This window comes from Lotus japonicus, chromosome 3, assembly GCF_012489685.1.
Source record: "Lotus japonicus ecotype B-129 chromosome 3, LjGifu_v1.2".
Taxonomy (NCBI): Eukaryota; Viridiplantae; Streptophyta; class Magnoliopsida; order Fabales; family Fabaceae; genus Lotus; species Lotus japonicus.
This window is the reverse complement of record NC_080043.1, coordinates 23,471,354-23,482,766: the sequence shown is the minus strand read 5'-3', so window position 1 is coordinate 23,482,766 and position 11,413 is coordinate 23,471,354. Positions and strand designations below refer to the sequence as shown.

At 40.6% G+C, this 11,413-nt stretch overlaps 1 non-coding gene across 1 annotated transcript; it reads right to left on the bottom strand.

Moving 5' to 3' along the window:
- Positions 1–2,933: 2,933 nt before the first annotated feature.
- LOC130709736 (small nucleolar RNA R71) lies at positions 2,934–3,040 on the bottom strand. The gene has a single exon (XR_009010205.1). It is a non-coding gene; the product is annotated as a small nucleolar RNA R71 (small nucleolar RNA).
- Between the last annotated feature and the right edge of the window lie 8,373 nt (positions 3,041–11,413).

The following is an 11,413-nucleotide window of genomic DNA, read 5'->3' as shown; positions in this document are numbered from 1 at the left end:
TTCTCATGGTTCATAGTCATCACTAGACCTATGTTCCAATTACATCACATTTTACTTGCAAGCGATTAAGTTCTCATTTCTCTTTGTTAGGGCTCTAATAGGTCAACCTAGAGTCTTAACATTTTCAACAGCAGATAATGCAACTTAAATGACAGTAATAATCACAGCACCAAAAGAAATTACAGCTGGATGAGCGACCTTTTGGCAATATCAAAATCAGGCATCATATAAGCTATATCAAGCACATAGTCATATTCTCATGCATAACAACACTTAAGGCATGGTAACCTCATCAATCAAGCTATCACATAAACTTGTGCATGAATCGGAAGGAAGAAAACTTGCCAACAACCACAAAAGTGGCTCGGCTGAACCCTAAAGGGCTCAAGGGTTTTCAAAACTCTTCCTTCCTTCCATCTCAACTTCACAAGTCAATGTCCAGCCAACAACAATAAGCATATACTCTCCAAAAATCCAGAATTGATCATGTCACAATTTTCATGTTACAATCATATGAAATCCTAGTCAAATTTAGCATAAATTCATGGTTTTCATGCATAAGATATAGGGTCATTTACCAAGCATCAACATACTGATCTTGTCATCATACAAGCATCACTAATATGGTAAAAATTCCAGTAGCAATCAGCAACAATCAATATATCAAAAAGCTCAAGAAGAATTCACCAAAACCCAAGATTTGGGCATGGCCGAGAGCACCATTGCCCTAGGTTGCTCTTTTTTTTTTTTTTGAAAAACATTTTGGCCATCCTCTAGGCCATTGTACACCAGCAAGAGATCATGCTATTCATCATCATAATCAGCCCTAAACATACAAAACAACACAGAATTCGTTCTAGGCAAAAACATGGCAACATAGTCAAGTTTTGGCATCTATGGCATGTAAGGATGGCATCAAGCTTTGATCATGTTTGTGGCTTGATGACCCTATTTTAGTAGTGTTTTTAGGGTCATTTCTTTGCTTATTTTGAGTCTTTTTGTGGAGTCTCATGTAGTGTTTCATGCATTCTCATGCATTTTTATCTTTCTTTGTGTCTTTGCTTTGTTTTAGTAATTTTGTGGTTTTATAGGGACTTTTCTTGCATTATAAGTAACTTTAGGACTTGCATGTGTTCCCTTTGATAATTGAGGCCCCTCTTTGCTAACAAAGCTCTTTGAGCTTCTGGATTTTCCTTGCCTTGTGTTTCAAGTTTTCAGATCAATAACTGAAGGAGAAGGAAGGTCAAGAGGCTTGGGATTAATGGAAGACTTGATGGAGCTTGAAGAGGAGTTAAGAAAGAAGTCAAAAAGCCTTTTCCAGCGAGTACGAGCGCCTAGGCGCCAGGCATAATATGGAGGGGATCTGGGGAGAGCGCCTAGGCGCTTATAACCAACGCCTAGGCGCCAATTGCCTTCCAGAGGCATGTTTTTGGGCTGGAATTGGCGCTCAGGCGCTCTGAATTGGCGCCTGAGCGCCCAGACTCGTTTGTTTTGCCTATAAATTGGTTTTTAGGCATTTCTCTTAGGACCTTTTGTCAAATTCACATATTGTAATAAGGTAGAAGATAGGGTTTTAGTTCTGGAGCTTGAGGAGCTTTCTCTAAGTCTCATGATCCAGGTTTTGTCCTTATTTTCTTGTATGGATTTCATAGCCATGCTTGGCTAAACACCTTTTTGCTTTGGGTTCCTTGTAAGACTCTTGATGTTTTAATCTTATTTCCTTTTTCTTCACATGAATCTTCTGAGTAAACCCTTGAATTCCATATCTATGCTTTATGTTTCAAGTTAGATCATGAGCTAGCTTTATGCTTTTCTATAATATAATGGAAATTTGTTATAGATTAGGGACATGATATGGGATTACCTCTTCTATGCTTGCTACTAGGAATAGAGTAGGGGTTGGGGTTTGTTGGCCTGAATTGCATGCTTAGTGCCTTTAGCAAATGTTTAGGTTGTCGAGGAATTGAACCTATCTTTTGACTTTAGAGGATTGTCTATACAAGGCATTGATAGATGATTACATAGGCTATAACATCAAGGAGAGACTCAGAATTTTTGTGGGAAGAATAGGTTAATTTAAAACTGATTTAGTTAAGCAAGAACCCAAGGCAAGATTACCATTGTTATCACACACTTACATTTCTTAAGTTTGTCACTCAATCACTTGAACAATCAACCCTTAAAACTGAATTTTATTTGCTTTCCAACCGTGAACTCGAATCTTAAACTGAATTGCCACACCAATTCCCTGTGGTTCGATAATTTAAAACCGGGTGAATTCCGTACACTTGCGGATTAACCAACAAGTTTTTGGCGCCGTTGCCGGGGAATTGTTTGTGGATTTTGGTTTAAGTTTTTAGTTTGTGGTTTTATTTTTTGTTTTTATCTTTGTCTAGAATTGGTGCTACTAATCTTTCTTTGTTTTAGTGTCACACTTTCAGGTTGCTCTCGAGAGAGACACCGTCATGGGTGGCCATATGACGGAGGAGGAGATGCAAGCCCATATCGAGGCAAGAATCCAAGAGGGGATCACCCTCCGATTATGTGAGCAAGAAGTTGAGAATGCCAACCGGTCTCTTCGGGAACTCACTTCATCTACTATGAGTTATGACTATCCCGGGAGCATTGTCTTTCCCGAGGGAGTGGGAAACTTTAAGTTGAGACCGGCATTCATCAACTTGGTGAGCCAAAACCAATATGGTGGAGGTACTTTAGAAGATCCACATGCTCACATGGAGAGGTTCATCCGGAATTGCAACACTTACCGTGTGAACAATGTTCCGACGGATGCAATTCGGTTGAGCTTGTTTCCATTTTCTTTGAAGGATGCAGCTGAGGAATGGCTGAATTCACAGCCTCAAGGGAGCTTCACTACTTGGGAAGACTTAGCAGAAAAATTCACAACAGGGTTCTTCCCAAGAGCCCTTCTGAGGAAATTGAAAAAAGACATCATGAATTTTGTGCAACCCACTGAAGAAAGTCTCTATGAAGCTTGGGAGCGCTTCAAGAAGCTATTGAGGAAATGTCCTCAACACAATCTCACCCAAGCTGAATTGGTTACAACATTTTATGATGGTCTACAGTACTCTTGGAGGTTTGGCCTAGATGCGGCTTCAAATGGCGAGTTCGATGCTCTTCCCCCACAAGCGGGGTATGACTTAATAGAAAAGATGGCAGCGAGAGCCATGAACTCTGAAAATAATCGCCAAACCCGAAGGAGTAAGTTTGAAGTGGAAGCTTATGACAAGCTCTTGGCCTCCAACAAGCAACTCACCGAACAAGTGGCGGAGATTCGAATGCATATTAAGGAGACCAAGGTTGTTGGTGCAAGAATGACTTGTGTGGAGTGCAAGTCTTGTGGTGGACCTCATGTTAGTAACTTGTGTACTGTCAATGCTGAGAGTAATGAAGCCAAAGCTATAGCTCAAGGAAGCATAGTTCCATCCTCAAATCATGAACCTCTTGTCCAAACACAAGTTGTTGGAAAGGTGAATTGCAAGAGGAGTTTAGAGGAGCTATTGAAGAGTTGCATCAACCGCATGAACAACAACCATAAGAACCAAGAGGTGGCTATCAAGAACTTGGAGAACCAACTTGGCCAGCTAGCCAAGCAAATGGCCGAGATACCTCAAGGTAAGTTTTCTCCCGATTCTTTAATTTTGTCTAAACAAGAGAATTTTGCTGTTGTTACCACTAGGAGTGGGAGAGTGTTACACGAGTCAAAAAAACAAGATGAGGGAGAGAAAAATGAGAAAGTACAGGAAGAATATGAGGGTGCTATGGAGAAGAGAGTGAGTGAACCTGTGAAAGCTAGAGTTGTGAGCGCTCCTTCTCCTGAACTTAGTAAGATTCCATTCCCCAAGGCTTTGGTCAAGAAAAATCTGGATAAACAGTTTTCTAAGTTTTTGGAAGTTTTTAAGAAACTCCACATCAATATTCCTTTTTCCGAAGCTTTGGAGCAAATGCCTATCTATGCTAAGTTCATGAAGGACATTTTAAATAAGAGGAGGAAGTTGAGTGAGGTTGATGAAACTATTATGATGACCGAGGAGTGTAGTGCCATTTTGCAAAAGAAAATGCCTAAGAAGAGAAGGGATCCTGGGAGTTTCACTATCCCAGTGGAGATTGAGGGGTTAACTGTTGTTGAAGCCTTGTGTGATTTGGGAGCGAGCATCAACTTGATGCCGCTTAGCATGTTTAGAAGGTTGAATTTAGGAGAGGTCACCCCGACCATGCTCTCCTTACAAATGGCGGACCGATCCCTAAAAACACCTTATGGGATCATTGAAGATGTGATGGTTAAGGTTGATAAGTACGTGTTCCCAGTTGATTTTGTGGTGCTGGACATGGAAGAGGATGCAAAGATTCCTCTCATTCTAGGCCGACCCTTTTTAGCCACTGCTAGGGCTAAGATTGATGTTGATAAGGGTCAGCTCATTCTCCGAGTTGGTAAGGACAAGGTAAGATTTTCAGTTTTCAATCCTAATTTGCAAGCTAACCTTAATGATGGTTTTGTTTGTGATATGATTCAAAGCTTGTCCAGGTCTTCAAAGGAGACCCCCAAGGTAAGTGAAAAAGATGTTGAGCTTAGCCAAACTCTCATCAAGCTTGTTAGTAAAAACAAGTATGGGGGGTCTAAAGATGAGAGTTTCAAAGACCACATGGCCCGATTCATTGAAGCTAGTCACCTTGGAAAGATGGAAGGTGTGACTAGTGATGAGCTCAAGGTTAAGCTCTTCCCTCACTCCTTGAAGGGGGGAGCAAGGATTTGGTACGATGGTTTAGATGATGCCCTCTCTTGGGAGGAATTGTTCCAAAGTTTTTGTGCGAGGTTTCTACCTTGCACATGTGGAAGGAAGCTTGATGGTAAGGAATTTCCTTCCTAACCCCAAAGGAAGGAGAGTCCACCTAGGACTATAACTTAGGGCTTCTTGGGAGACAACCCAAGTCTTGTTTTATTTCGCTTGTTTGTTTGTTGCATTTTGCAGGGAATGAGAGTCTGAATTTTGGAGAAGGAGCTATGCTTGAGCCTCAGTGGTAATTGGTAAATGAGGTCAACTCTTTCCCATAGTGTAGTTCATGCATGTTTAGCATATTTTTCCTTTGTAGTTTTTTATCTTCTTTTTGGCATGCATTGTTTTGTTAGAGTCATTTTGGGTCTTTACTATCCTATACTCACATGCTTTTGCCCGAAGTTGTGTTCTCTAACTTGTACTGGTTTTTGGAAAATGTTTTCATGAATACTTGTGTCTTTTGGGGATGAGTGATTGCATGCTTTGGGGAAGAGAGGAGGAGACTTCGGTCTTCCGATTGTTTCTTGAGAATGGAGTTGATGTGAGTCCATTAAGGGTCCATTCTTGACCCTTCACTATAAAATTTCCCTGGAGGATCCTGACTCACTTGCACTTCTTGGTTCTGTGTTGATTTCACTCATAGCATGCTTGTGATACTTGCCTTATTCTTGAGACTTTTAGGTTTTGTTTGAGCTTCAGAGTTTGTTAACTTGTACATTTGTCCCTAGTTGTCCCACTTGAGCCTTATTGAAGATTTCCTTTGTTAGCCACATGGATGGGATGAAGGATAGGTTGGAACTTGGGAAGTGTTGGTCCTTGCAATGTTATGGAGCTGAAATAATATTGGAATTGTCTCTTGCCCAAAGTAAAAGAAAAAAAAAGAGAAAAAAAAAACTCCTAATCAAAGTTGGAGTGCAAAAAAAAAAAAAAGAGAAAAGAAACTTGAAAAATGGGTCAAGAGACATGTGCTAATGATTTTTGATGTTGAAGCTCCTTGTTTACTAGTTGGACCACACTCAATGTGCTTTGAAGCCTTAGCTTTCCTTAGGAACCAACCACCTTGTACTTTACCAAGCCAACATTACAACCCTTTTTGAAGTCTCTTTGAATTTATGCATGCTTGATCTCTGCTGCTCTTGAGTGAATGATATTCAGCACCTAAGAACTTGCTTGTGTGCTCAGTGCACTAAATATATATCTTATCCTAGGATTTTAGATCTATATGCTTCTCATGGATGGACTCTTCAATCTTCTTTGTTTTCGGGAGCATGAAGTAGGTTGTTGGATCTTTCTCTTGAAACCAGCTGTAGTTTCTCTTTCCCCCGGTTTTGTGTTAAGTATTCCTTGTTGAGCACTTGTTTTGGGAGCATTTCTTGCGCTTGAGGGCAAGCGAGTGTTATTTACGCTCGAGGGCGAGCTGCCGTTGAGTATAGTGGTGTGATGACCCTATTTTAGTAGTGTTTTTAGGGTCATTTCTTTGCTTATTTTGAGTCTTTTTGTGGAGTCTCATGTAGTGTTTCATGCATTCTCATGCATTTTTATCTTTCTTTGTGTCTTTGCTTTGTTTTAGTAATTTTGTGGTTTTATAGGGACTTTTCTTGCATTATAAGTAACTTTAGGACTTGCATGTGTTCCCTTTGATAATTGAGGCCCCTCTTTGCTAACAAAGCTCTTTGAGCTTCTGGATTTTCCTTGCCTTTTGTTTCAAGTTTTCAGATCAATAACTGAAGGAGAAGGAAGGTCAAGAGGCTTGGGATTAATGGATGACTTGATGGAGCTTGAAGAGGAGTTAAGAAAGAAGTCAAAAAGCCTTTTCCAGCGAGTACGAGCGCCTAGGCGCTTGAAATGGGCGCCTAGGCGCCAGGCATAATATGGAGGGGATCTGGGGAGAGCGCCTAGGCGCTTATAACCAGCGCCTAGGCGCCAATTGCCTTCCAGAGGCATGTTTTTGGGCTGGAATTGGCGCTCAGGCGCTCTGAATTGGCGCCTGAGCGCCCAGACTCGTTTGTTTTGCCTATAAATTGGTTTTTAGGCATTTCTCTTGGGACCTTTTGTCAAATTCACATATTGTAATAAGGTAGAAGATAGGGTTTTAGTTCTGGAGCTTGAGGAGCTTTCTCTAAGTCTCATGATCCAGGTTTTATCCTTATTTTCTTGTATGGATTTCATAGCCATGCTTGGCTAAACACCTTTTTGCTTTGGGTTCCTTGTAAGACTCTTGATGTTTTAATCTTATTTCCTTTTTCTTCACATGAATCTTCTGAGTAAACCCTTGAATTCCATATCTATGCTTTATGTTTCAAGTTAGATCATGAGCTAGCTTTATGCTTTTCTATAATATAATGGAAATTTGTTATAGATTAGGGACATGATATGGGATTACCTCTTCTATGCTTGCTACTAGGAATAGAGTAGGGGTTGGGGTTTGTTGGCCTGAATTGCATGCTTAGTGCCTTTAGCAAATGTTTAGGTTGTCAAGGAATTGAACCTATCTTTTGACTTTAGAGGATTGTCTATACAAGGCATTGATAGATGATTACATAGGCTATAACATAAAGGAGAGACTCAGAATTTTTGTGGGAAGAATAGGTTAATTTAAAACTGATTTAGTTAAGCAAGAACCCAAGGCAAGATCACCATTGTTATCACACACTTACATTTCTTAAGTTTGTCACTCAATCACTTGAACAATCAACCCTTAAAACTGAATTTTATTTGCTTTCCAACCGTGAACTCGAATCTTAAACTGAATTGCCACACCAATTCCCTGTGGTTCGATAATTTAAAACCGGGTGAATTCCGTACACTTGTGTAAGGCCCAAGTTTTAACGTTTTGGATAAGTGAATAAAATAAAAAGTTATTTGATTAAGATAAATTTGGGAAGGAAAGAGGTTCAGGAAAAGTCCAAGAATGTATCGAAAAACCGAAAGAGTTATAGCACGACTAACATACGCTTAACCTTAGGTCGAAGGTATTAGTGAATAGTTAATCTACGCTTTAGGACACGATGGAAACTAATTCCAAAAAAATCCTCAGAGAAATGTTAGAACTTCTCTTTTCCGTCCTTAAACAACCATTTCGATGCGAAATCCTGGAAAGTACGAACGTCAAATTCCAATACTCGGAAGTTTGCCGAAACGGAATCCCTGATAGTTCGAAAAACCTAAGATCGACAGACGATGAAGACTTTTTCTATCCGGAAACTCAAATGAAGATTTCACCCGCGTTCTCCTATTTCTCTCATCATTCCTAATCTTTCTTCAGAAGGAAGTTTTCTCATCCGACGATCACTGCAAAAAGTAGTTTTTCGGGATAAACCGACTTACACCGACTTATGCCGATTTTGGATCTTTTGGTTTAATTCCAAGAATCCTGTTTTGAGTTCTGGAATTCTGTCGCCATAACCTATCTTAGAATGCGCAGAGGAACGCGCAGGAAAAATCGGAATCGCAAAAAAATCATTTTTCCGTTTTTTTTTTTTTCCAAAACCTATAAATAGTTGAAAAATTAGATTTTTTGAGAAAAAACCCATTTTCCCCCACCCCAAAACCGCGAGTTCCTAGAGAGAGAGAGAGATCCGGATCTTCGTCGTTTCTTGCCCGTTTGCTTCACCGTTCGTCACTAATCGAAGACCTCGAGGTAGGTAATCTATACTCTCCTTCGAATCGTCGTTTCTGTCCATTTCTCCTGCGACTTTCTGAGTTCAAAATTTTGAGGTTTTTGAAAAACTGTTCAAATCAGCTGATTTCAGCGTCTAAACTTCTTCCCTGCATGCTCCTGAGCGTGTTCTGCGGATTAGATTTTGTCAAATGTCGACGAAATGCCGCCGGGATCAATTTCTACCCTAAATACCCATTTTTCGGCAAAGTCGCAACCTTTACGCTCTAATCTATCGACTTGGCTTAGTGCTAGTAGGATTTGTCGTCATAAACGTCGTTGTGGACGTCCCCATCCAATTTGTTTTTCAAAAATCCAATTTTGAAATTCTGAGCTAAAAATAATGACCAAACTGCCCCTATATCAGTTTTCGATCCGAAAATTTTTCCGAGCTTAGAACCGTCTTAGTTACGGCTTATGTTAACCTAGGAACCAAGTTTGATCGAAGAAAAATCGACCCTCCCAATTAAGGAAAGTGGCCGAGAGCTATACCAAGGGGGGAGGAAATCCGACTTTTTCGAAAACTTGTCTTAACGCGTTAGATTGTCGTACCACGGAGTTGTAGTGTTCCGTGTGACCCTAGGACTTATTGTTTGCTGAGTTTCTGACTCATTGTGATTGATTTCTGTGAAATTGCTTTAAGGTTCGTTTGAGGAATTCGGAGGACTTGAGGAGGAAGATCGTGAAGGAAAGACCAAGGAGCGAGCTGGAAAACCAACAGGTGAGGGCTACTCTCTGAATTACTAGATAATGCTTTAGGTGTCGATGAAATTCGACTTGATTTATGTGTTATGCACCTAATTGCTAAATGTCTGAAATGATTTCTGAGGCTTCGGCCGAACTTGTTGAGTACTTGATGCCATGATATTGTGTGCTAAATGATTCACATGCTATGTGCTACATGGTTAACTTAGGATGTGTTGGAATATGCTGTTTATGCCTATTGGTTGAGCTGTTTCATTGATGTTATTCCACTCGTGCCTATGTTTCTGGAAAGTGAGGATTACGGGCAAGTCATGCCGAATTTTTATGAGATTTTGAGAGAGTTTTGAAAGGACGAACGAAGTTCGGACCTTGTTATATTTTAATGGATCGAGACCTTCTCAGAAATTAATTGGGATTATGGGATCCCTGAAACTCATAGGAAGTATCATAAGACTAAACGAAATCTATTTTCTCAAAGAAAATTCATAAGACATTAATCAATCTCTAAACCCCTTGAACAAATGATAACAACATTTAGATAAGAGCTTAGAGCCTGAATATTAGTCTTGAAGATATGAGAAGTGTCGTCGAGTCCAAGTCTTGAGGAAACTTACAAGTTTCCGAGTATGCTTATACTCTTTCGCTCGATGAGCAGTTTATTGTTTGGCTATCTAAAGTTTAGCCGGAGACTATAAGTTTCCAAGTACTTCGGTACCTTTTCGCTCGTTGAGCAGGTTATTGTTTGGCTATCTAAAGTTTAGCCGGAGACTATAAGTTTCCAAGTACTTCGGTACCTTTTCGCTCGATGAGCAGTTTATTGATTGGCTATCTAAAGTTTAGCCGGGAACCATGAGTTCCCAAGTACATTCTTCTTCTTTTGATTAATTCATTTTGTCGCAGAATCGACGTTTGCCTTAGGGTAGGCTTTTTAGAGACAATAAGTTAGCTAGAACATGTGACGACGTGTCGAGTGAGGTCGGAGACGTTGTTTGGCTAATCACTTGCATTCATGCACTCATTTTGAGGTTAATACACGGCGGATTACCGGACCTCGGTGGATTCCAAAATGGTCATAAGACCCGGATTTCCATATTTAGGACACTACGGTGGTCCTCAGTAGCAGACGGAATGGCAGACCTACGGGTTCACTGCTGATCTGACTACTTTTGTGTGGTGTAAGAGACACGCGAGCAGGAAGGTACCCACCGTGGCTGGTGTTAGGGCCGTCTCGTTGATGTCCATCCTTCTTCCGGAATGCATTTTGTTACCCAGCATTGCATTTCATGCAACATACATGCTGACTTAGTTGCTGAGTGTGATTGGTACCTGTTTATCCTACTTGAGGCATGCTAATTGTTATTATGATCTTTATATTCATTGTGATATATGCAACCCTAGGATGTTATCCCTAAACGTATAAGCCTGAGAGGCTAAATAATTATTACCCTATATATCTGGTTTTATTATTTATATAATTCTTTGGAGTTGACCCTCGCGTCTTCTGTGTGTGTTTGGGCGGACTACGCCATTGTCAGTTGAGTATGGCGGACCGGTTCACGATGGTTCACCCTTCAGGGGAAACTAGGTTGAAGAAGCTTGATCAGGAGGACTACGGTTCAGGGGTGGTCGACCCCGCTGGCCACCGAGCGACTTACTCGAGATGGGATTAGTGTAGGAGTAGTGTCGATGCTCTGACCGTCATGCTTCAGTTTTGGGGACAGGGTAGTTTCCTACCGGTAGCTTTTGTGTGGTTTCCTATGGAGATCACAGAGAGCTGGTTGGATTTAGGGGGTCTTTTCTTAGGCCGCTGGGCCAACTTGTTCTCAGATTTTGAGGTTTAGTGTTGCGGACACAGTATTTTTACCTTGGTTTGTACTTTTGCCTACGGGCGTTACTCTCTTTTACTTTCCGTCACTGGAGGTTTACTCGTGACGTGGTTTACAACTTACAGTGGGGGCTGTAATCATATTGTATATTAGTTCTGTTATCTTCGTTTTAGAGTTTCATCTCTTTCTGTCTTAACTTACATTATCAAAAAAAAAAATAATTCACGTTTTTCCGCTTAAGTTATTTCTTTGGTTACTAAAGTGACGCCACCGAAATCGGGGTGTTACATTTGTGGTATCAGAGCTTGTCGAGTCTTTCGGGAGTCTTTGGGGAATAGGTCTTCTGTGCTAGGTTGTGTGACTCTGCAAAGAGTAAAAATTGATTGTCTGCCAAGCGATTTCTCGCTTAGAATTGATTGAAGTTATTGCTT